The sequence below is a fragment of the Schistocerca nitens genome, chromosome 1 (assembly GCF_023898315.1).
Source record: "Schistocerca nitens isolate TAMUIC-IGC-003100 chromosome 1, iqSchNite1.1, whole genome shotgun sequence".
Classification (NCBI taxonomy): Eukaryota; Metazoa; Arthropoda; class Insecta; order Orthoptera; family Acrididae; genus Schistocerca; species Schistocerca nitens.
In genome coordinates this window covers 38,566,078-38,593,023 of record NC_064614.1, presented here as the reverse complement: position 1 = coordinate 38,593,023, position 26,946 = coordinate 38,566,078, and the positions used below count along the sequence as shown (strand labels likewise).

Here is a 26,946-nt window from a genome sequence, read left to right as displayed (position 1 = left end):
GCAATTTTCAAGTGCAACGTTGAAGAAAAGACAATTAATATCAGACATGTTATTTAGACACGTACAATACTGACCTTTTTTTTACCATTTGAAAATGACTCTACAGCCGAAATCACGATAGTGAAATAAATAATAAAAATTTACACTCAAATGGTGGAAATGATTTAATTCAAAATATCCCATAACTGCGGTTCCCAACCAAGAGAAAATCGTCAGTTTTATGCCTCGTTTTGGAGAGGTTTCTTTATTTGCTTTTCTGCAGAAATCAATTCATCGTAATTTTAAATAGCAACTGGAGGCACATTTGCATTTCGTTATTATACGTGGAGAAGAATGTGGTCATAGACTGTGTATTGTGCATTGAGCCGGGGACCTAGAAACAACGGAGAGGCTTTGTCCTGCCTAGCCCTCAGTGGTTCACAACCCCACAACAGGCCATAAGCAGTCCACCCGCCCCACCGCCGCCCCACACCGAACCCAGAGTTATTGTGCGGTTCGGTCTCCAGTGGACCCCCCCCCCCCCCCCGGGGGAACGTCTCATACCAGACGAGAGTAGCCCAAATGTTTGCGTGGTAGAGTAATTATGGTGTATAGTCTGTCTGTAAACTCAAGAGCGAACAGCGCTTTTGGTGGGGGAAGTGGCCTTTCCCGGAAGAACGCTGCCACCGGCCTACAGGGGCACCCAAAATCTGTTGCCCGTTATCTGTCTAGCGGTGTAGGTCGGCGTGCAGCGATATACGTCGTTTCTGTTCGTGGGATCTTAGTTGCCAGTGTCAGTGAGTTTACTTTGTATACTTACTGATGTACTTCGATATCCGGAAGTGATGGATAATCGTCTAGCATTGCAAGAAAATGTGCAGAATACGAAGAAGTGGAGGTATTTGGAGAGTAACGAGCTTTCGATCGTCTCTAATTTTATTACAGCGTGTATTAAAGAAGCGACCCAAAAAGAATTGTTGGCTAATATTACCAGTCCAAATCAAAGGGCTGCAATTTATGCAAACGTCAGCCCCACCTAATAGGACGCGTAAGTAAGGAATTGAAAAATAGGCCGCATGGTTTACTGGAATCGCCACGAAGGAAAACTAATAATTTTGGGAGGAAACCCATCGTTATAGACAGTTTCAAAACCACGTAAGACCTTTGATGCTTATGGAACACTAAATCTCTATCTCAGTCACTATTAAGCTGATTCTAAGACATATTGCTTAAAACATGTGCACAATAGCTATTCTAAACACTACTGAAATTTCCTTCGAAACATGTACGCTGATTCTGGACTTTTAAGCAAAAAGCTTGACATACGACGTGCATTCTCATATTAATTTCTATTTTTTGGTAAGAACTTTATCTGTTAATCTACAGCAATGTTATCCTCTTCAAAATATTCCCCATTACATATTATATACTTATGCCAGTGCTTTTTCCAATTCCCAAAACACTTTAGGATTGTTTCTTCGGGATAGTTTATAGGTCTCTTAACTGTGCATTTTTAATGTCATTCCTGCTTGTAAAACCGCTGTCCTTTAAGGCCTGCTTTGAAATGTTTGTACCACTTGTCTGCCCTTGGTTTACTCATAACAGGCTCAGCAAAAGCAATATTTACCATTTCTAAAAATTTCATACACATTATTTATTCTTATAACAAAATTTAATACAGATTCTCTAATTTACTTTTATACAAAACAAATAATCGTTGATGCTACCAAAACACATGTAACCTTTCTGACAGCTAATAACAGAGTAAATACCCAATATGCATAATATTGAACACATACTTTTGAGGCATGTTTACGAAGACAGTGACAAAAAAGTAGCGCAAATCGGACTAATACAACACACAAAATTATAAATTTCTACTTACTTTCTAAAAACTCTTTGTGTTGCAAGAATTCTTAATGCAGTCCTTCAAAGAAAACTTCTACCTTTTAGTAGAAACACAAAGTAAGAACAAGCCTTAAATTCTACAGACTGATTGCACTATATGGGATTCGTTTTACGAATAGCAATAGAGTAACTTACATTCAGATGAACGGGCATTTGGTTCTATGTTTGTAGTAGAATCCTGACTTCCGTCCGTATGTTAATATTATTTACTCTATAATGTTGTGTTTCGGAAGAAGCTATCGTTTTTTGTATTCCTTATGGTCTTAATGCATTTGTCTAAAAATAAACGCAGCCGAGACGTATCTGTACACGGCTTCGCTACAGATTTGAAGCGCGCACCGCGGCAGGGCCGGTACTATGTTGTGAAACAGCCTGTAGAAGGGCCTTGCGACGTAGGTGGGTTGGCAGAGTGGGGACTTGCTCACTCGCTCTTCAGTTTACCGACAGACTATATGCGTTCGTGGAGACAGTAGGTCATAGACTGACATTAAGTATGTACACAGCAGATAAACTGTGGCGATACCAGGAATGACCTAGAACACAAATGATTACTACCTCTACTTCGTACTCACATTCCGTTGTCTTCGATGCTCATAACCAAACTGACACCCTCCAACCGAAAGCAGACATTAGGCTATTTCTTTATCAGATTGGTCTGGCGCTACAAGCAAGATGCTGGGGTGTGGGATGTATTTTTTAATGGTGGTGCTAGGAACCGTACTCAGATTGAATGTTAATGAATAAGACATAGACTTAACAGTAAAGTACACTGTCTTCCAACGTAATCAGTTTCACGTCACACCTTATATTTCGTAAATAAGAGAAGTATCTTAAATTATATCCCCTGTACCAGGAACGTAGTGATTCTCTTCGCTGTATTAGCACGTAGAGGGAAGTAACTGGTTGATAACCATAAACTGTTTTGTCAATACAGAAATTTACAGATGAACAAAATTAACATTCTGGTGAATAATGTATGCTAGTAAACATTGTCAAATGATGTAATGTAGGCGCGCTAATGGTAAACCATGCTTGATTCACAGATCGTTAGTTGCAAGGTGTGCAGATCCACAGTCACTTTTCACGTTACTGCTCACCTTGGTGAATTCCAGTTTGTCGTACAACGTCCGACACATGTACAGAACAAATCTCTAAAGTTGTGTTTTGTAAACTAGTAGTCAAGTGCCATAACTTCCTGAGTCAGATTTCACTTTGATTACTAAGTACGCCATACCGTCACTCAATATGTACAAGATAAAAATAAAAATGTCAATTTGTCAGGCATTTGTCACAGAATCAGTTATTGTTTTTCAGCGTAAGTAGGGTTCGTTATTACTTCGACGAATTAAAACAACAAAATGCCTGCTTCTGTTAAACCGCGAAAAAGTTTGAAAATTCCAAATGTGTTCGGCAGGAACATAAATTTTGAACACCTGAAATCAAACTTCAGGGTTTGTGTAGATAAAAGCTAAACTACGGGCATGACGAAACATTTTGTATCGACTTGAGTGCCTATTAAAATTTTGGCCGTTTTCACTCCAATTTATTCATTCTAAACAACTTTGCTCTGTCATAACATGTAACTGAAAAAAGCTGAATAAATTACAGTAAATTGACTCTCATTAACTTGTTTTCAATAAACACTACGCATACTGAAAGAATCCACAGTTATTCATTTCGTTTCCACTTATGAACAACACAGTTAACAACACAAATTCATCTCCCACCTCAGAGAATGGTCACTTTAATTATAAATTTATATCAATTAGACAGTCGATGTATAGTGACAATTGCATTCTTCGAAAACATACATCTGCTGGGACATAAGGTAAATATTTTTCCCATGTTCTGACCTTCAAACAAATGAAATAAAATCTTTCATAAATGCTTTTTGCTGCAATATTTGGAAAAAAGGTTCTTATATTCTCTTTGCTACAACATCCGGAAAAAAGGCTTCGAAAATTTATAGTATCTGTCTATATAAATCAGGAAAAACAGATAATGTTATTTTCTCATTTCAACTGATCTTGTGTTTTTTATTATCAATCTTTAAATGTTGCGCTATAACTGCTTCATTCACTTGCAGCTGGGCCGGCCGGGGTGGCCGTGCGGTTCTAGGCGCTACAGTCTGGAACCGGGTGACCACTACGATCGCAGGTTCGAATCCTGTCTCGGGCTTGGATATGTGTGATGTCCTTAGGTTAGTTAGGTTTAATTAGTTCTAAGTTCTAGGCGACTGATGACCTCACAAGTTAAGTGCATAGTGTTCAGAGCCATTTGAACTTGAAGCTGGTTACGTGACCATAGATAGAACTGCCATCATCTGACGGTTCTCAAGACCAAATAGTTCACACTAAAGACTCCAGGGAGCGCTGTGGTGTCCTCTCCGTGGAGCTACCTGTCCCTGCAGCCGACACAAGGACTGGAACTAATGCAAATGAAGTGAGAATAATGAAAAATATTAGGTGGGATTTTAAGGAGATGGGACCTGGACAAACTGAAAGAACCAGAGGTTGTACAGTTTCAGGGAGAGCATAAGGGAACAATTGACAGGAATGGGGGAAAGAACCAAAGCAGAAGAAGAATGGGTAGCTTTGAGGGACGAAATAGTGAAGGCAGCAGAGGATCAAGTAGGTAAAAAGATGAGGGCTAGTAGAAATCTTTGGGTAACAGAAGAGATAATGAATTTAATTGATGAAAGGAGAAAATACAAAAATGCAGTAAATAAAGCAGGCAAAAAGGAATACAAACGTCTCAAATGAGATCGACAGGAAGTGTAAAATGGCTAAGCAGGGATGGCTAGAGGACAAATGCAAGGATGTAGAGGCTTATCTCACTAGGGGTAAGATAGATACTGCCTACAGGAAAATTAAAGAGACCTTTTGAGAAGAGAGAACCACTTGTATGAATACCAAGAGCTCAGATGGAAACCCAGTTCCAAGCAAAGAAGGGAAAGCAGAAAGGTGGAAGGAGTATATAGAGAGTCTATACAAGGGGGATGTACTTGAGGACAATATTATAGAAATGGAAGAGGATGTAGATGAAGATGAAATGGGAGATATGATACTGCGTGAAGAGTTTGACAGAACACTGAAAGACCTGAGTCGAAACAAGGCCCCGGGAGTAGACAACATTCCATTAGAACTACTGACGGCCTTGGGAGAGCCAGTCCTGACAAAACTCTACCATCTGGTGAGCAAGATGTATGAGACAGGCGAAATTCCCTCAGACTTTAAGAAGAATATAATAATTCCAATCCCAAAGAAAGCAGCTGTTGACAGATGTGAAAATTATCGAACTATCAGTTTAATAAGTCACAGCTGCAAAATACTAAAGCGAATTCTTTACAGACGAATGGAAAAACTGGTAGAAGCCGACCTCGGGGAAGATCAGTTTGGATTCCGTAAAAATGTTGGAACACGTGAGGCAGTACTGACCCTACGACTTATCTTAGAAGAACGATTAAGGAAAGGCAAACCTACGTTTCTAGCATTTGTAGATTTAGAGAAAGCTTTTGACAATGTTGACTGGAATACGCTCTTTCAAATTCTGAAGGTGGCAGGGGTAAAATACAGGGAGCGAAAGGCTATTTACAATTTGTACAGAAAGCAGATTGTAGTTATAAGAGTCGAGGGACATGATAGGGAAGCAATCATTGGGAAGGGAGTGAGACAGGGTTATAGCCTCTCCCTGATGCTATTCAATCTGTATATTGAGCAAGCAGTAAAAGAAACAAAAGAAAAGTTCGGAGTAGGTATTAAAATCCAGGGAGAAGAAATAAAAACTTTGAGGTTCGCCGATGACATTGTAATTATGTCAGAGACAGCAAAGGACTTGGAAGAGCAGTTGAACGGAATGGACAGTGTCTTGAAAGGAGGATATAAGATGAATATCAACAAAAGCAAAACGAGCATAATGGAATGTTGTCGAATTATGTCAGGTGATGGTGAGGGAATTAGATTAGGAAATGAGATACTTAAAGTAGTAAAGGAGTTTTGCTATTTGGGGAGCGAAATAAGTGATGATGTCGAAGTAGAGAGGATATAAAATGTAGACTGGCAATGGCAAGTAAAGCATTTCTGAAGAAGAAAAGTTTGTTAACATTGTGTATAGATTTAAATGTCGGGAAGTCGTTTCTGAAAGTATTTGTATGGAGTGTAGCCATGTATGGAAGTGAAACATGGACGATAAATAGTTTGGACAAAAAGAGAATAGAAGCTTTCGAAATGTGGTGCTACAGAAGAATGCTGAAGATTAGATGGGTAGATCACATAACTAATGAGGAGGTAATGAATTGGGGAGAAGAGGAGTTTGTAGCATAAGTTGACTAGAAGAAGGGATCGGTTGCTAGGACATGTTCTGAGGCATCGAGGGATGACCAATTTAGTACTGGACGGCAGCGTGGAGGGTAAAAATCGTAGAGGGAGACCAAGAGATGAATACACTAAGCAGATTCAGAAGGATGTAGGCTGCAGTAGGTACTGGGAGATGAAGAAGCTTGCTCAGGATAGAGTAGCATGGAGAGCTGCATCTAACCAGTCTTAGGACTGAAGACCACAACAACATTAGTAATAGTTCTTACTGTGAGGATATGTCTATGCCTAAGTTCATTTGCCGGCCGGAGTGGCCGAGTGGTTCTAGGCGCTACAGTCCGGAACCTCTCGACCGCTACGGTCGCAGGTTCCAATCCTGCCTCGGGCATGGATGTGTGTGATGTCCTTAGGTTAGTTAGGTTTAAGTAGTTCTAAGTTCTAGGGGACTGATGACCACAGCAGTTAAGTCCCATAGTGCTCAGAGCCCATTTGAGCTCTAAGTTAATTTCATTTATTTATATAGTGTGTTGTATAATTAATTTGTATGAATTGGGTAACAATTCCAACGAGCAACACATAAATTGCCCGCATCTCGTGGTCGTGCGGTAGCGTTCTCGCTTCCCACGCCCGGGTTCCCGGGTTCGATTACCGGCGGGGTCAGGGATTTTCTCTGCCTCGTGATGGCTGGGTGTTGTGTGCTGTCCTTAGGTTAGTTAGGTTTAAGTAGATCTAAGTTCTAGGGGACTTATGACCACAGCAGTTGAGTCCCATAGTGCTCAGAGCCATTTTTTGAATACATAAATTGAATTGGGGAAAATCAACAGCAATACTGCAAGTGAACGTTAGCACACTTCAATGCAACGAGTCGAGACAAAATTTTGACGTCACAGAGGACATGAGGGAGTGTTACTGTAGCACGATATAAAAAGACAAGTAGACAACAATTTCATTCCGAAATTAAACAGATTCACATTAATTCAAAACATACCTCTTGCGCGTTCAACAGCCCCTACAATTCAGGTTAGTGACTGTAAAAGATAAAGGCTTTTATGTACTGGTCTGTCTCTATAGTAATCCTATCACTGAAAAATACACAAGATGTTAGTGGTATAAGTGCAGATATTTCAGCTGGTGACTGAAGACAGTTTACTCAATAAATTACACCAGTATTTGTTTCATTTGCAGACTAATAATTATTATAGCTATTACAAATAGTATATTTTTAGCTTCGTTAGTACCTCCAAGTATGAATGGCACAATTACACCAATAATGTGTGTTTTTCCCCTGGGCAGCAGGTCAGATTGACGTGTGGTCACATGGACGCTAAACAGATAGTCAATAATGACAGATGTAGTCCACTTTGTGGTGCAGTTAACAGCACGAAAACATCAGGTAATAAATTATGTGATGTGTTTGTTGGAATACTGTTCGACACAGAAAAAAAAGCACTGTAGTGAGTACATATTAAGTACCAATTATCACAACTTCCGTACCTGTACCTCTGACACCTGCATATGGTCAGGGACATATATTTGTGCCTCTCTAAGTTTCAACACGTTGAGCATTACAGCATAATGGATAAAATGAAACAAAAAGTAGTTACTGATTTTCTTTAGTGGACAATTTTTTCTCGATCGCTCCGTTTTCAACATCTTTCAATTTTACAAAAACGATAAATAATGGGTCAGTTGACTGATGCATATTTGCTGATGTTCATGTAATGGTGGTCTCTTGGAAAAAATTCTCCTGTGGGCGGTGTGAGATAGAACGAACTGAGCTTTCCCATAAAATTTTTCTTTCCTTCAGTGAATTTGTACTCTAAATTAAACTGGCCACATGTGTACATGGTATGTACACACAGTTATTTTTCAGATGCCTCTTCCTCTACTTACGCTCCCTACGTTTGTTCCTATAGAATCTTTTTATATTTAGGCGAGCAGACAATTCCATGCTAGTGTATAACTCAGCTCTTCATGAAACTACTGGCCTGGCTGTTTGAGCTGTGAACGGGCGTGACGTCAAAGCCGGGTATCGGTCACAGCTTGTTTACATAGTTCTAAGAAGTGTTTGTTGCCTCTCGTTTGTTTATTATGCTACCCGCACTTGGCCTCCCTTGGTCGTTAAAGGAAACATACGGTGACGTTATAGGTATCAAGTACAGTGATGAATAAGGAAAACACATCGCACTGTGAATGCTTTCAAGACAGTTGTGCATGATCAAAAGATTCCGGAACTTAGTGCACAAAACTTTTTCTACTCTTACCTTTTACGAAACACTCTCCTCCACAATTGCTACACAGCTCCCAACGCCGTTTCAACTTCCGAAAGCAGTCGGTATCCCTCTTGCTGGTTCGCGCGAAGCGCCGCCTTCGAATTTTCTTTTACCTCATCTATCGTCTCAAATCTTCGTCCTTTCAGCGGGTTTTCAACTTTGGAAACAAAAAAAAAAAAAAAAAAAAAAAGAAAGAGTCCTCGGAGGCCAGGTCTGGAGAGTATAGAGGATGAGGCAATACAGTGATTTCTTTTATTGTGCAATAGTAGTGCACCAACAGAGATGAATGTACAGGTGCGTTATAGTGATGCAAGACCCATAAATTGTTCGCCACATTTCAAGCCATTTTGTTCTCACATTTTCTCGCTGGCGTCGCAACACGTTCCGATAGTACCATCGATTAACAGTTTGTCCCTGTGGAACTAATTCATAGTGAACTAATCCTTCGAAGTCAAAGAAAACTGTCAGCATGTCTTTGGCATTTGATCTGACCTGAGGAGCTTTTTTTTAGTCTTGGAGAACTTTTCCCGACCTATTGTGAAGATTAAACCGTGGCCTCAACATCATAACCGTAGACCTATGCCTCATTGCCAGTTACGATTCTCTTAAGGAACATCTCGTCCTCACTTGCGCGATCCAAAAACTCTTCACAGATTGCGAGGTGAAGATATTTCTAGACTACACTTACCAGTCGTGGGACGAACTTGGCGGCAACACGAAGCATTCCAAGATAATGTGTCAAGATTTCATGACATGATCCAACTGAAATGTTACTTTCTTGTGCAATCTCTCGGACAGTCAGTCTTTGATTGGTATGCATAATTTCGTTGAACCATTTGTAACACCGCCGGCCGAAGTGGCCGTGCGGTTAAAGGCGCTGCAGTCTGGAACCGCAAGACCGCTACGGTCGCAGGTTCGAATCCTGCCTCGGGCATGGATGTTTGTGATGTCCTTAGGTTAGTTAGGTTTAACTAGTTCTAAGTTCTAGGGGACTAGTGACCTCAGCAGTTGAGTCCCATAGTGCTCAGAGCCATTTGAACCATTTGTAACACCGAGTTCGGCTTAAGCACTTTTCACCGTAGGTTTCCTGCATCATTTGGTGCCTCTTTGTAAAAGTTTTCTTGGCTTTCACACAAAATTTAGTGCAGACGCGTTGCTCCTCTGACTCCGCCACCTCGAAATTAGCAAACTGTGCGACGTAACGTTCTACTCAATACGGCAGTGAACAATAACTAACGGACAGGCAAAAATGATACTTCCGGCAGTTACACGTTAAAAACAGGCGCGTGCAGAGACGCCAACTGCATGCGTAACGCTGAAGTTTTACTGCATGAACAAAAAAATGGTTCAAATGGCTCTGAGCACTATGGGACTCAACTGCTGAAGTCATAAGTCCCCTAGAACTTAGAACTACTTAAACCTAACTAAGCTAAGGGCATCACACACATCCATGCCCGAGGCAGGATTCGGACCTGCTACCGTAGCGGGCGCGGTTCCAGACTGCAGCGCCTAGAAACGCTTGTCCACTCCGGGCGGCCTGCATAAACAGCAAAAATGTAGCAAGGGTCAAACTTTTTTCCTTTCATCATTTTGTGTGAGGGGGGGGGGGGGGGGACGTCAGCAAGAAAGCGTTTCGCAAAGGTTTGAAATCATGTATAAAGCTTGCTGCAAGTCGCTAAGTGATCTGACTGTCAACTACTGGATGGACCAAATCAGTGAATTTCAGTTACACTGTCTTAAGACAAGCACATAGTTTCCAACGTAATAATTGTCCTATTGTGTTGAAACATCTGACATAAAATTATACGTCTTAACAGCGCTTTAAATACGGCGCGACATACTGAAAATCAAACTTTTGGTGCCCCTGGAAGTCATTAGATACACACTCATCAAAAAAAGTTTTGCATCATCCCAGTTCCCAGAACTCCTGAAGATAGACGTTCACTTTGGATATTGTACCCCAGACACAGTCCCTCTGACTGTTCAGAGATGTCACTAAACCCGCCCATGGTCTAGCGGTTCAGGCGCTCAGTCCGGAACCGCGCGACTACTACGGTCGCAGGTTCGAATCCTGCCTCGGGCATGGCTGTGTGTGATGTCCTTAGGTTAGTTAGGTTTAAGTAGTTCTAAGTTGTAGGGGACTGATGACCACAGATGTTAAGTCCCATAGTGCTCAGAGCCATTTGAACCATTTTAAACCCGCCAAAGATGTAAACAACTATGCATGAGCAGCGCCTATTAGACGGATGGGGTCCGACAGCCTATCACTTCCAGTCATTCCACCAGGAAGGAGGTACACGGCACACGGCCCGTGTTGCCTGTAGTTCAATCATGCCTAGATGGTCAATACCGCGGTTCGATCGACGTGTTTGGAGGCAACCCGGTCAGGCTGAACGTCTTAGACACACTGTCCAGAGAGTGCAGCAAGGTGGAGGTTCCCTGCTGCTTTGGGGTGGCATTATGTGGCGACGTACGCCGCTGGTGGTCAAGGAAGGCGCTGTAACGGCTGTACGATACGTGAATGCCATCCTCCGACGGATAGTGGAACCGTATCGACAGCATATTGGCGAGGCATTCGTCTTCATGGACGACAATTCGCGCCCCCATCGTGCACATCTTGTGAATGAGTTCCTTCAGGATAACGACATCGCTCGACTAGAGTGCCCAGCATGTTCTCCAGACATGTAACCTATCGAAGATGCCTGGGATAGATTGGAAAGAGCTGTTTATGGACGACGTGACCCACCAACCACTCTGAGGGATCTACGTCGAACCGCCTTTGAGGAGCGGGATAATCTGGACCAACAGTGCCTTGATGAACTTATGGATAGTATGCCACGACGAATACAGGCATGCATCAATGCAGGAGGACGTTCTACTGGGTATTAGAGGTACCGGTGTGTACAGCAATCTGGACCACCACCTCCGAAGATCTCTCTGTATGGTGGTACAACACGCAAAGTGTGGTTTTCATGGGCAATAAAAAGGGTGGAAACGATGTTTATCTTGATCTCTATTCCAGTTTTTTGTACAGGTTCTGGAACTTTCAGAACCGAGGTGATGCAGAACTTTTTTGATGTGTGAATGACATAATTGCAGAGGTACTTAGCACCAGCAGCAGTGATGTGAGGAATAACTTACGATTCTGATAACTCAATACAGATGCCAAAAGAGAAAGACTGAAGAGAACAAGAAGTCTGGCAGTGCTACCGAGTTATTTTAAAAACAGATGTAGTTCAGTTTCGATTATGTATGCTTCTTAGGCGACATTCAGGAACCAAACGAAACAAAAGACACAAACAAAAACGAGGTGAACAATGTTATAATTGCTAAAGTTTATTTGTATTTTGTGCACTACAACAAGACTCAGCTCATTTCGCTGTAGTATGACTTCTTGTGAGCTTGCAAAGTTAATTGCAAATTCGTCGTGAATATCTTTGCTTGTGTTTGAAGTTCTACGAGGTATTTTTAAAATAAAAAGGCAGTTTCTGTTGCAGGTATTTATTTTGAAATTGACGCGTTCCGCGCTAGTGGCGCATCTTCAGAATTTCTGCAAATTAACAATAACCTATTTATTAACATAAATTTGTGATCACGAGCCTATCCAGCCCATGCTAAGTAACTATTGACTTAAGTAACTTGTAAAAACAACTTGCCTTAGACAGTGTAAACCGCTCAAGTCAGAAAATAAACACTGAATGGAGCTTAACTGCAATCGTGAAATATATTGTACTGAACAGGCGTATCAATTTTAAAACAAATATCTGCGACAGACTGCCCTTTTGTTTGAAAACTGGATTACTGGCGAACCAGGCCGGAAATGATGTGGTATATTTGGGACTGCAGAAGTGGATGATGCAGCAGAATTTCGTCATCATGCCTCTGGCATTACTTCACGTGTCTGTAGGCAATAAGAACAGAAACTTCGTTGGGGGTTGTAATAGCCCCTAGACTCGGCATTTCCTCCCCGGAAATTATGAAGACACACTAGTGTCATAGCGATAATTCGTGACAGGCTGTAACTACGCTGGTTTTCAAAAGACACTAAACGCCGAGTACATGACAATGATTGTATTTTCTACAACCATATTTGCACTAGACAATGTGTAGTTAAAAAGCTCTTTCTTTAGACCATCGGTTGTGCCTTCCTGAATAGGGCTTCATGATGCTCTCCTGCAATGGAAAAGCATCATCTGCCAGGAATATATGTGGTAGCATCTTTGTCCATCCAGGCAAACATTGAAGAGGTGGCAAGTTTAGTTCGTGTGTGCGTATGTATGTGGATCAGTTAACTGACAGAGTCAATCTTGATTACACCCCAATCTTAAATCTTTCCTTATCAGGCAACATCAGCATAGAAAAAATTTTAACTGGTGTCAGCAACAGCAGGCAGCACAATGCAAAATGTCCCTTTGAAATCATAAAATTCACTCTCGCGAGCAACAGAGTATTGTAGGACGATATGCTTCCCATCAATTTGTTCATGTCAATCATCTTGAGTCTCCGACATCAGAATCAAGTATATTTGACTTCAGATTCTCCAAGACATACGAACTGAGGCTGCAGCGGTTACATTGGATGAATCGTCAAGTACACCTCCTGTACAAAAAACGGATGAAAAATGGGGTGGAGGTGGGAAGCGGAAAAGGCAATTCGTTAAACGAGGCAACTGTAATGTTGCAGAACCCTCTAGTCTAGAGCAACAACGACGAGAGCAAAACGCCATCAGTGCCTTCGGAAAGTCCTTTGTCTTCAAATTACAGCTGCTGCCACCCTACGAAAGGGCAACTGCACCCAGAAAAATCTATGTTCTCTCTTTGACGCAGCCAAACTGCAACAGAAATGCGTTGAACTGGAGCAACGATCCTGAGTGGGGTGGGGAAGGGGGAGGAAGAGCAGCGTACAGGAGGGGGAAGAAGAATCGGCGTTGCCTGGCGGAGTATGCGCGGACTAGAAGTGGCGGGACGCGGCTGACAAGCGCAACATGAGGAGGCTGTGGGGGAGGTAAGGAGGGTTGCAATGGGGAGCGGAAAGAAGAGGAACAGAGAAGGGGAAAAGAAATGTGGATGCGCCGGCAGAGAGCAGAGTACAGTAAGGGTGAGGGGAGGCAAATTGTAAGGTGACGACAGGACAGAGAGAGAGGCAACAGTTAGGTGGAGGGTGTGGTGACAGTGGGTTACCATTAGTTGAGGCTGGGATTATGGGAGGGCTTTGGGAGTGGAGAATGTGTTGGAAGGGTCACTTCCATCTGCACAGTTCAGAAAAGCTGATGGTGGAGGGGAGGATCCAGATGGCCCAGACAGTGAAGCAGCAATTGAAATCTAGTATGTTATGCACAGCAGCATGTTATGCCATGTGGCCAAGAGCAAAGTGGATCACCCTGTGGCGCAAAATGCAGCTGTACATAACTTTATTTCAATAGCTGCTTCACAACCCAGGCCTCAATTGGATCAATGCCTCCACCACCAGTTTTTCTGAGCTGTGCAGGTAAGAGTTATCCTTATGACACATTCTCCACTCCCAATATCACCCTGCCCTCAGCCTATGGTAACCTTCTGTCCCCACACCCTCCACTCAACTGTTTCCACCCCCTGTGTCCTGTTACCTCCCCACAATTGGTCCCCCATGACCCTCATTGTGTGGTACTCTCTACTAGCACATCCACTTGTCTTTTCCCTTTCTCTGTTCCTCTCCTTTCCGCTCCCCATATCCCTCCCCCACTCCTTCCCCCCTCAGTCTCCTAACACTGCACTTGTCAGCCCTGACCTGCCACGTCTAGTCCATGCATGCACCGCTAAACAACGCCGATTCCTCTTCCCCCACCCATACCCTGCAATCCCTCCCCTCTTCCCAGCCCACTCTGGATTGTTGCTCCCATCCAATGTGTATCTGATGCAGTTCAGCTGGAGTGGCTGAAGGTGGCTGTCATATACGTGTCAGGTGTGCCTGCCTGTGTGAATGTGGGTGTGCTTCTATTTTCTGAAGAAGGCTTTGGCCAAAAGCTAATATGTAAGATTCTTTTCATGGTGCCTGTCTGCGACTCACTGTCTTCTCTTTAAGGTGGGTGGCAGTCTGTCCTTTTCATAATAATGTTGATATTCCAACACGGACTTTCCTTTGTTTGATTTCTCTTTGATGCAGAGTTGAATTTGTGCAGCAGGGAGGTGGACATGGCAAGCGGATTGTCGTCTGCAGCATCCACTGCCACATCTGTTGGAGGTGACAGTGACATTACAGAAGAAGAAGCGTCTGGTGTAAATGACGATTTGATGTAAATTGAATCTATAGATAAAAACATGTACAATATATATATATATATATATATATATATATATATATATATATATATATATATATCTGTGCTATTAACACAGCATGTTTCAGTAATTAAACGAGCAGATAGGACTTTAGGTCATAAGGTATATAGGAAAGATAGACATACTGATCGTTACCTCTGTAAGGATTCGAACCATCAGCCCAGGCAGAAGAGAGGTGTTATTAAAACATTGGTGGACAGGGCTAATAAAATGTGTGAGGCAGTTTATTTGCAAGAGGAACTAAATCATTTGCGAACAGTTTTCAAGAAAAATGGATACGCTGATATTGTGATAGATTGTGCACTCCATCCCAGAAGAAAAGTGCCCGGTCACATGCAACATCAAGAACTATCAGCTGGGAAAGTTTTTCTTCAATTTATCCACAATATTACGGAGCTTAGTGGGAAAGTTTTGGCCAAGTTGGGAGATGAAACAATCTTTAGGCCCACCAAGAATATCAGTGAATGTTTAAGATCAACAAAAGACTCACAACACCATTTTGTAATCCTTGGGGTGTATGAAATTCCGTCCAGTTGTGGTAGGGTTTATATCGGAACAACGAAAAGAAGCGTTAATACCTGCATAACCGAGCACAAAAGTAACTGTCATCTGGGGCGCACCGACAAATCAGCTGTGGTGGAACATGCTTTTGATGACGGTGATCATGAAATAAAATTTAGTGACTAAGACACCACACTATTATGCCCAGTTTCACCTGCACAAACAATAAATGGGTGCAGTATCCCATGCTCATCCTTATGCCCTGCTTTAAAATAACACGTGTTTGAAACAGCTGGAACACAAGTGTCTCCAGACTTTTGTAAAATTCTGGGGGCACTACAGTATTACAAGGTGTGCCTCAAGGCTTCATTTTGGGGTCAATCCTGTTCCTATTCTACATAAATGACTTATCCATAAATATAAATTCCCCATCAGCTCTGTTTGCAGACGATACATCTGTTTTAATTGAAAATGACAATGCAGAAAAAATTCCGAGCTCCATCGTAAGCCCACTGGATACCTTAGAAAACTGGTTTCAGTTAACTGGGTTGAAACTGAACATTGCAGAAACCCATATGGTACATTTCAAAAACAAACATTCAGAATGCATGGAACTTCAAATACAACATAACAATCTATCTATGAAAGAAGTTGACATGGTCAAATTCCTGGGACTAAATGTGGACCTGAACTTAAGCTGGAATACACATACTGACTTCATACCCATAAACTAAGCAGTTTTGCATTTGAAATGCCAACACTAGCAGATTCCACTGAACAGAGCACACAAAAAATTATCATAGTTATTTTGAATCTGTCATTAGATATGGGATAATTGTCTGGGGAAGTTCAAGTATTATATCTTGAATACTGAAACAGCAAAAGAAAATTGCCCGATACATGAGTACTGCACAGTAAACAGAGTCTTGTAACCCATTATTCCAGAAACTACAAATCCTAACTGTTCTCTCCATATACATATCTGAAATTGTAATCTTCCTATACAGCAGATAAAAATTATGTGAGCAGAATCATTTTAACCACACATATAACACAAGAAATAAAATTAATTTTAGGCTACCCACACACCAGTTGAAATTATATGCATGGACTCCATAGTATATGGAGATGACAATATAGAACAAGTTACTGGGCAAAAACAGATTTAATATGAACCCAGAAACTTTAAAAATGACGCTACAGCTGATTCTGTGGGAGAAATGCTACTCAAAAATGTTCAAATGTGTGTGAAATCTAATGGGACTTAAATGTTAAGGTCATTAGTCCCTAAGTTTACACACTACTTAACCTAAATTATCCTAAGGACAAACACTCACATCCATGCCCGAGGGAGGACTCGAACCTTTGCTGGGACCAGCAGCACAGTCCATGACTGCAGCACCTTAGACCGCTCGGCTAATCCTACGCAGCAGCAGAAATGCTACTATTCAATAGAAGAATTCATGGTGGATGAAATGATAATTCGAGCAAGAGGTAATTAGATGTTAGATTTTATTGTATGTGTGTATAACAAAATTATATTATTACTATGATGCTGTTGGTTAACATTAGGTGTTCTTTCTTTAAGCTGAAATTTTACCAGAATTTGTTGTGTCTCCTGTAACTGAATCAAATGATTAAAATTATGTACATTATGAGACAAATAATTCACAACTGGTGATGAATTATTCTTGCACAGTACCAAGTAACACTGTGTAGTAGCATTTGTTAATCTGTAGCAAAAGAAAGAAAGAATTAGCTTCAAGTACATTCAATCATTTAAGCAGTCATTACTTCCTTATGTCACCACTTTTGAAGAAACTCTGTTTCTTTCTTTTTGTGTCGTATATCCTGTCCAGCAATGTGAGATTAGTGTTTGCTGGAGTGGGATTGTACCTGGCACTCCATGTTCGAAGTGCCGAGTAACATTGTCTGTCTAACATTGTTGCAGAAGAAGCTGAGTAGTACTGTGGTGTAGTGGTTATGGTATGAAACTATTGCATGGAGGGACATGAGTTCAAAACTCCTCTGGACTGTACAATTTTAATTTCTATGTTCAGTTCGAATAAATTCTAAAAGTATCCACAAATGTCAAGTATCATTGTACTGGAATGTTCTGTAGCTGTATATATACTGTATGTGTTCTGGCCGGAGGCCGTTCGGTCTGCGCTCTTGTGTGTGCAAGTGCTGAATAAACCTTCGTTAAGGGGCTCCAGAAAGGCTCAAAATCATGAAAAGTTCAATTTTTACTTTTTTGCGTTTTCTGAATCTGCAGACTATTACCTTTTAATAGATATATAATTTATTCAATTCCGAAGACTACAACTATTTTTAAATTTTTTTTGAAATGTGTTCTACATGGACGTGACCCACTGTGGCGCTGTTAAACTGCTTTCAAATGGTGTTATTATTAATGTCCGTGTTCATCAGGAACATTTTAGTGATGTGAGATAAAGTATGTGTTGTGGCTAACCTGTGATGGTTCAATATATATCGCTGGTGTGATTGTCGATTGTTTCATGTTTATTTACTCTGTCGTTATCTCGAAAATATTCGTAATTAATTCTGTTTCTTGAGTCTCTGTTTTGTTGAAGTATAATAATGAGTAAAAGTAAAGTTATTACAAATCCTCTGAAGGCTTTTAAGAAAAGGAGAAATGTTGGAAAGTCAAAGGTATGTGTTATTAATGTAAACAATAAAGACGATAACCAAGTGAGTGAAACTAACCTCTCAAGTACACCTGCCCATAGCAGTCAAAGTGGGAAAGAAAATACTTCACAGAAGAAGCTTGGTTCAATGAGTGAAAACTATGAATGTTTTATGGGTGAATCGGATGTGAATGAAATATTTGATATGTTGGTTCTCAAAGGAATTTTTTCAAACTGTGTAAGATGTATTCATTGTAGTGAAGTTGGACTGGAACTCTCCATAATAAAGCACGTAGGACTTGCTAGTGAAATACAACTGAAATGTGATAAGTGTTCATGCATGACCACCTTTTGGAACAGTGTTGCAGTAACTGCAACTGAAGAAAATGGTAGCAAAATCTACGAACACAACATTAGATTTGTTTATTCCTTGCATTCAGTTGGTAAGGGTGCTACTGCAGGTGCAATTTTCTGTGGCATCATGAATCTTCCAAATCCCCCAACCAAGTTTACGACCTATAATAAATTAATAGGGTCTAAAGTAGAAGATGTCTGTATAGAATCTATGAAGAACGCTGTGGAAGAGGCAGTAATGGAAAATAATGGTAACAGAGATTTGACTGCAGCGTTCGATGGTACCTGGCATAAACGGGGACACACATCTCTTCATGGTGTAGTATCTGCCACCAGTATGTATACAGGGAAAGTTTTAGATGTAGCAGTAATATCAAAGTATTGTAGATGTCCACAAAAATATAAAGGTACACATGAAAATAATTGCAAAGCTAACTATAGTGGCAGTAGTGGAAGAATGGAAGTGGCTGGTGTTGCCAGTATATTCCAGCGTTCTGAGGCGTGTGATAAAGTGCGATATGTTAATTACCTTGGTGACGGTGATTCTAAAAGTTTCAAACATGTTCAAGGACTGAAGCCCTATGGTGATGATGTTGTAGTGCAGAAATTTGAGTGTATTGGACACGTACAGAAGCGAATGGGAACAAGACTTCGGCAACTGAAAGCTTCGTACAAAAAACAAAAACTCAGTGATGGTAAAGGGTTGGATGGGAAGGGAAGGTTAACTGACAGTGTAATTGACAAAATACAGAACTATTATGGAATGGCTATTAGGCAAAATACACAAAGTGTCGACGAAATGAAGAAGGCTGTTTGGGCTCTTTTTTTTCATACTTCTTCAACCGATGAAAATCCCCAACATAGCTTGTGTCCCAAAGAAGAAGACAGTTGGTGTAAATATAACAAAGGATTGCTAACTGGTGAAGTGTACACTCATAAGCATAGTCTGCCTCATGCAATAATGGAGGTGATAAAACCTATTTTCAGAGACTTAGCAGCACCTGAACTGTTGAAAAAGTGTAGTCACGGAAAAATTCAAAACCCCAATGAAAGTGTAAATAGTGTTATATGGTCGAGAATCCCCAATACTGTATTTTTTGGAATAGAAACACTTCACTTTGGTGTGTATGATGCTGTTGCGACTTTCAGTGATGGAAACTTTACATAAGGTGCAAGGTATTTAGAAATATGGGAATGAAGATAGGTTCTAACATGGTACGAGCGATGCTTGCTTTAGACAAGGAACGCCTTTGGGCTGCAGACAGGGCTGTAAAGAGTCTAGAAATACAAGCAAGAGTAAACAGGAGGAGGAACAAGAGGAAGCTGGAGGAGGAGTTTGCAGAGGATGAAGATAATCCATCCTATGGACCTGGAATGCACTAAAAAGTTAAACCAATCTTTGTCGCTCGATTCCCAAAACTTTTATTTTCTCATACTAATTACATGTTTTCTAAGGATCTTCCAAACATATTTGTTTCAAACTTTCAGTAAATGTTACACAGTACCTTCTGCATAATTTAACACAGCCTTTTTCCAAAAAACTGTATATTTTTGAATATACAAATAAAAAATTGCAAAAAAATGTTGTGAATTTTCATTACAATTGAAAAAAAATCATCTTTAATAACTGAACTAAAATTTTGTAAAATCCCTGTGTTAAGTTGTAGCCCATATTCCAATAAATAATCTTTAAAAAGTTCAACTTCCTACCTCAAATACTTTGTGAGGAAAGATGTAATTTATAAGCGTTATTTTAACATTGCAAGTATAGGGCGTTCCGGAGCCCCTTAAGTGAAGTGAGTGTTTGTCATTCATCTAATTACACCGTCTTCTATGTGACATTATTCTGGTGGAGGTGCTGGGTATTGGAACTTGTGATAGTGCACATTATCAATGACACAGTGGCTCCCATCAGGCCACGACAGAGCCACTGTTTACGTGGTGAGAAACCCGAGTTCGACCCATATTCAACAGATCACAATCTATCAGAGACAGAAAAGAAGGGTGCATTACGATGAAAGCAACTCTGTGCCACCACATCCTTCGGGGTTCTCTGGTGACAATGGCCAAGATCCAAACAAGTGGCTGAAGGTATATGAGCATATAGCCAAATTTAACAGATGACACCCGTGTGTTTGGCTAGCATATTTTTCTACTTGGAGGGCACTGCCAAGCAATTGTATGAGAACAACAAGGAGAAGTTGACAAGCTGAGGAGTATTCCACGTGCAACTGAGCAAGTATTTCGGCGACACACAATGACAGAAGTGCAAGGCTGAAGGTAAATTAAAGCGCAGGGCACAGCATCCAGGAGAAACTATAGCATCCTACATTCAAGACATCTTGGAGCTGTGTAAAATAATGGATCCTAGAATGAAGGACGAAGATAAGGTTGCACAGCTCATGAAGGGTGTTGCTGACGACATGGATCAAGCCCTACTACTGAAGGAGGTTTCGACAGCAGACGATTTCATAAAATGGTGCCAATATATTGAGACAATGCATCAAAAAAGAAATGCACACAAGAAGTTTGAACGGCTTCCAAACATTGTATTGATGTCATGCTTCAAGAGGTCATAAGGGAGGAAGTGGAACAGACATTGAACCCAATGTCTGGTTCTTCATTTCCCTTTAAAACTGTGAAACAGTCGAGACCCAGGTAATGTTAGGTTCCTACAATGCTGCATGAGGAACCTGTTTGAGCACCAAGGAAGACTGACGTCTGGAGGACCCAGGATAACCAACTAGTATGCTTCCACTGCGGACAACTGGGATATGTGGTGCACTATTGTTGAGAAAGGCAGTGAATATTTGATGATGCCTATGCCAGAAGACAGCAGACCGATCTTAGCTGACGCCAACTCTGGGACGACGAAGGTGAACAAGAAGATGCGTGTGCAGGACGATGTAGGTCACCATCACCGCAAGCTAGCCACTGGAGAGAATGTTCCCCAACACGCCAGTCAAGGTCTCCATTGCCGTTTAGAAGCTCTAACCTCTCAACTAGCCACCGCAACCTGGAAAACTAAAGGGTGCGACCTTCCTTGGAGGTAAGCCCGGAAGAGAAAAATCCTCCGTCGTCGATCACAACAAAAATGATAGGAAACTACGTCGGTATCCTTATGGATGGTTGACCAGCCCAAGCTCTTGTGGACTCTGGAGCATCATATTCAGTCATTTCAGAGAAGTACCATCGCCAGTTGCAGAAAACCGTATTTGTCAACAACAAAACATCTCTGCTGAAGGTGGCTAATGGGGAATATGTAAAACCTACTGGAAGATGTAACATTCATGTGGGTATAAGTGGCCATACTCAGCCCTTAGAGCCGGCCGCAGTGGTCTAGCGGTTCTGGCGCTGCAGTCCGGAACCGCGGGACTGCTACGGTCGCAGGTTCGAATCCTGCCTCGGGCATGGGTGTGTGTGATGTCCTTAGGTTAGTTAGGTTTAAGTAGTTCTAAGTTCTAGGGGACTTATGACCTAAGATGTTGAGTCCCATAGTGCTCAGAGCCATTTTTTTTCAGCCCTTAGAATTCATCATCTTACAAGAGTGTAGTCATGACATTATTCTCTGATGGGACTTTTTGAAAGCTTCTTAGGCAATTACAGATTGTGGTCGCTCGAAGATTATGTTAGATGAGATGAGATACTGTGGACAGGAAGATGCGCATCCGAGTGTGTGGAGACTGTGTGCTGGATGACGTGATCATTCCTCCAGTTAGTGCTAGAAAGATAACTGTCATGTGTCATGCCATACATCAACCCATGGATCTTGCAGTGGAATGTAAAAGAAGCATACCGCTGAAGAATAACTTGGTCATCCCTGCCTCTGTCGTCTCGTTTAAGAACGGATTCAGTGAATTGTGGATAGTTTACTGTTGCCAAGAACCGCAGATCCTTCCAAGATGCATGTGCGTAGCAAACACTACCACTACAAGACAAGATCTTCTAGCTCGGGTGTTTAAAAAAAAAAAAAAAAAATGAAATGATGGTGGTGTGGTGGCCCTCAACTACGTACCCTCAGTTTTGGCTGGTTTCATTGTCTAGAGGTTGGGATACGCAGTTGGCGCATTACAGGCCAAATACTACTGAGTCTACAGTATACAATAAGAATACACACATGAATCAAATGGTCGAAGGTTTCTATCACTCGGCAATTGCGAATTATGAATGTAACATATAAATTCATAAATTAAAAACTGCAATTAAATAAAATCTGCAGGTACTATCTTAATGGCTTTAAATGATGAGTGCGATAGTAGAAGTACTTTTGAGAATGTGGTATATTATGCAATACACTTATTGATGTTGATGGTCCAGCAACTAAATAGAATATAAGATGAATAACAGGGAAACAATAGATTCCTACTGTACGTAATTAGTTATGAACAACAACACAGGTCATGAGATAATCACTTCTAAAAGCACACTACGTCTTCACTGTAGAAGCCACGGAAATCTCACAAGTCAGCACTCCAAAGTATTTCTATCTGCTGGGACCACGTCCAAACCGCTCCACACTCTCCAAGTCTCTACCATGGCCTAGCGTCGATCATGCTGTCATGTTCAGATCTTCCCGTGTCCTGTGCTGTACTCCCCATAACTGCGGCACTGTCAGAACTACAACGTCTCCCCGGAAACGATCGCTGTGATTGGCTAGAGCATTCCCGCCCTGTCTTCAAGCTAACGCCCACTCACAAACATAATGAAACATACAAAATACTGGAGTTGCATTTAAATAACTTGAAATTAAATAAATATTCCTATAGCTGGACCATAAACATGCTCTAACACACATTATTAGATACGTAAACAAATTAAATAAACATATATCAAAGGAATAGCAACAAAACGTAGGCCAGTACCCTAATGCCTCTGTGCTTTCTAAAACAAGGTAAATATTTAACCAATTTCTTCATGAATAGTGTATATCAGATATAAACAAAGACATGATGAATAAACATATTTATAAACATGCTGCTACCATTTTTTCGTGTAACTGTGGAGTACTTACGGCCTGACGCGATTGATAGTAATCGGCCACTTTGACCTCCAATAACTCATGTGCTATTCAAGTTACATGCCTGTAATTCATGCCAATTTAGGTTTACACTAATAGCTTTCTAAAGAGATGGTGATCAACAAAATCGAATGAAGTATTTATATTTTGGAAATTCGTTGCTGGGTGTTACTTATATAATTTACCATCAGATACTAAACTTTAAACTAATAAAAATATTTAAAATCTGATTACACCATCAGAATCATCGTGAAAATAATAGTAATGTACATATTTCTTTTCGAGGTATCATGATTCATTTGGCTACTATTAATTTCCATACAAACTGTGAAATGTCTGCCATTAAGGTTTCACAAAGTCCGCCATCTTTGGCGCTCCCGACGTGTCTCCATCATCAACATAGTGTCATCATGGAATTCCCAGCCTTGCAGCTGGACCCCTCTTGCTTTGGCCAGCATCCGACACCATGTGGTCGGCCAGCCGAGCGGCCTGCACCCACCAAGCGGCCTGTGCAGCCGCTACTTCCTTTGAACTTAGAATATTTTCAGGGCGTGATGACTCGCCTGTTACTTCACAACTATCACCAGATCTCAATAAGGAACAACGGAAGAAGCTACTTGCCATTCTTTAAGAGTTCTCTGACTGCTTCAATCCACAGGTGAAGAGCAAATTAGACAAACTGATGGTGAAGCACCGGATTAGCACTGGAGACCATCAACCAATAAGCCAGAGAGCATACTGTTTGTCAGCAATGGAATGTCGAAAATTCGCGATGAAGTAGAGAAAATGATGAAGAATGACATCATTTAGCCTTCGCAGAGCCCATGGTCATCATCAGTGGCCCTCGTCAGGAAGAAGGATGGCAGTTGGCGCTTTTGTGTTGATTACAGGAAGCTTGATAAGACAATTAAAAGGACGTTTACCGTCTTCCACAAATTGACGATACACTAGATTGTCTGAACGGGACTAAGTTTTTCTCAACCAAGAACATGTACTTGGGATTTTGGTAAATCAAAGTAGATGTGGCCGACCATGAGAAAAATGCATTCATCACCCCTGAGTTTAAGGTAATGCCGTTTGGTTTGTGTAATGCACCAGCAACTTTTGAACAGATAATCTTCTGAGGCATCTGAAGTGGATGATGTGTCTTTGTTATTTATATGACATCATAGTGTTCTCAGAGACGTTTGATTAACATAAAAAAAGACTGAGGGCCATTCTTAAGCGTCTCCAACAAGGCGGACTGAAAGTTAATCCACGAAAGTGTCTCTTTGGAGCAAAAGAAATCAAAATACTTGGACACCTGGTGTCAAACAAAGGTGTGCGGCTAAACCCAGAAAAAGTGAGATCTATAATGGAATTTCCTATTCCTAAAAGTATTAGAGATGTGAGAAGCTTCCTTGGATTATGTTCTTATTTCCATCGTTTTGTCAAAGACTTTTCTATCAAAGCTAGGCCACTCCAAGAGTTGTTAAAAGCTGATGCTAAATTTATCTGGGGTGGTGCTCAACAAGATTCTTTCAATGTGCTGTGAAAAGCTCTGACGACTGACCTTGTACTTGTTCTGTATGATGAGAGAGCCCCTACAGAACTACACACAGATGCCAGCAGGTATGGGATCATTGCTGTTCTTGTGCAAATTTCGGATGGAAAAGAGAAGGTTATAGCATATGCTTCTAGGACACCTACAAAAGTCAAGAGAAACTACTCAACTACAGAAAGAGAATGTCTCGCTGCGATCTGGGCCATGTGCAAATTTCAACAGTATATCTATGGAAGACCATTCACAGATGTTACAGACCATCATTCACTTTGTTGGTTGACAGGTCTTAAGGATCCAACAGGATGACTCACCAGGCTGGCACTACGTCTTCAAAAGTATGACATTACCATAGTATATAAAAGTGGAAGAAAACACCAAGATGCCGACTGTCTCTCAAGAAACCCTGTGGAAGACCATAAAGGCTCTGATGAAGATAGTGATTGTCTCCCTGTACTCCAGGATCTCTCAGCTGAGTGGAAGAAGGACGCCAAGATATCTCAAATTATGCTTGCCTTAAATCGGTCAGAGGATGTGAAAGGACTATTTAAGGTAGTTAATGGATTACTTTGCAAGAAAAACTTTGATCCATTTGGAAAGAGGTGGCTACCAGTGACTCCTAAACACATGCATTTAGATGTTCTACAGATATTCCATGACACACCTGAGGCTGGACATTTAGGATTTATTAAGACATATGACAGAATCCGCAAGAGATTTTTCTGACCAGGTTTATTTACGAGTGTCCATCACTAAGTGTCGCACTGTCGAGAGTGCCAGAGGAGAAAGGCAGTTCCTCAGAAGCCACCTGGCCAGCTCATACCAATTCCACTAGTTGAAAAGCCTTTCCAGCATGTTGGGATTGACCTCCTCGGACAATTTCCAACGTTTGCTAGTGGCAACCGATGGATTATTGTTTGCACTGATTATCTGACGCACTATGCCATTACAAAAGCCATGAAAACAGCCTAAGCATCCGAAGTAGCCAAATTCATCATGGAAAACATTGTATTAAAACATGGTGCCCCAAGGTCATTAATTATGGATCAAGGGAAAGTTTTCCAATCAAATCTTGTGACGGAGATAAACTGTCGGTGCAACATTACTCATCACATGACGACTGCCAACGATCCGCAAACTAACAGGCTTACTGAACGCCTTAATAAGACCTTTGCCGACATGCTATCAATGTTCCTCATTGTTGAGCAGAGCAACTGGGATGAGGTGCTACCTTTCGTGACATTTGCCTACAACACTGCCAAACAAGAGACCACAGGATTTACACCAATTTTCCTGATGCATGGGCACGAGGTGTGAGTCGTCGTGTTAGATGTTTAAGACCAGTCCATCAACAAAGTGAATGATGGTCTGTAACAACTGTGAATGACCTTCCACAGAGGTACTGTTGAAATTTGCCCATGGGCAAGATCACAGCAAGACATTCTCTTTCTACTATAGTTGAGTATTTTCTCTCGGCTTTTGTAAGAGTCCTAGAAGCATAAGCTATAACCTTCTCTTTTCCATCTGAAATTTACACCAGAAGAGCACCGATCCCATACCCACTGGCATCTGTGTGTAGTTCTGTAGGTGCTATCTCATCATACAGACCAAATACAGGGTCAGTCGTCAGAGCTTTTCGCAGCACATCAAAACAATCTTGTTGAGCACCACCCCAGATAAATTTAGCATCAGCCTTTAACAACTTTTGGAGTGGCCTGGCTTTGATACAAATGTCTTTGATAAAATGAAGGTAATCAGAGCTGAGGAAGCTTGGCAGTTAGCTCGACTCCGCATGCTGCAGGCTCAAGAAAACGATCACTGAAAGTATGATGCGAGCCATCGCCCAGTTGTCTACTAGCCTGGTGACCTTGTCTGGATCTTCTCTCTTTTTCGGAAGGTTGGTCTCTCTGAGAAGCTCCTCAGGCGCTACTTTGGACCTTATAAGGTTGTAAGACAGTTGTCTGATGTTACTTATGAAGATTTTGACCCTGACACAAGACAACGAAACATCAGAAATGTGGCCCATGTCCTTTGAATGAAGCCCTATAAGGACCCTGTGAGCCCGGGTAAATTCGAAGCTCCAGCAACAGACAACA

General features: G+C 41.3%; 1 protein-coding gene across 1 annotated transcript in view; it reads left to right on the top strand.

Moving 5' to 3' along the window:
• The first annotated feature begins 17,913 nt into the window (after window positions 1-17,913).
• The window catches only part of LOC126191592 (ankyrin repeat domain-containing protein 12-like), an 88,930-nt gene continuing 79,897 nt past the window's right edge, over window positions 17,914-26,946 (top strand). The window contains exon 1 of the mRNA XM_049942848.1: window positions 17,914-17,964. The gene's annotated coding sequence lies outside the window, so the exon portion shown is untranslated. The remainder of the gene's footprint in view (window positions 17,965-26,946) is intronic.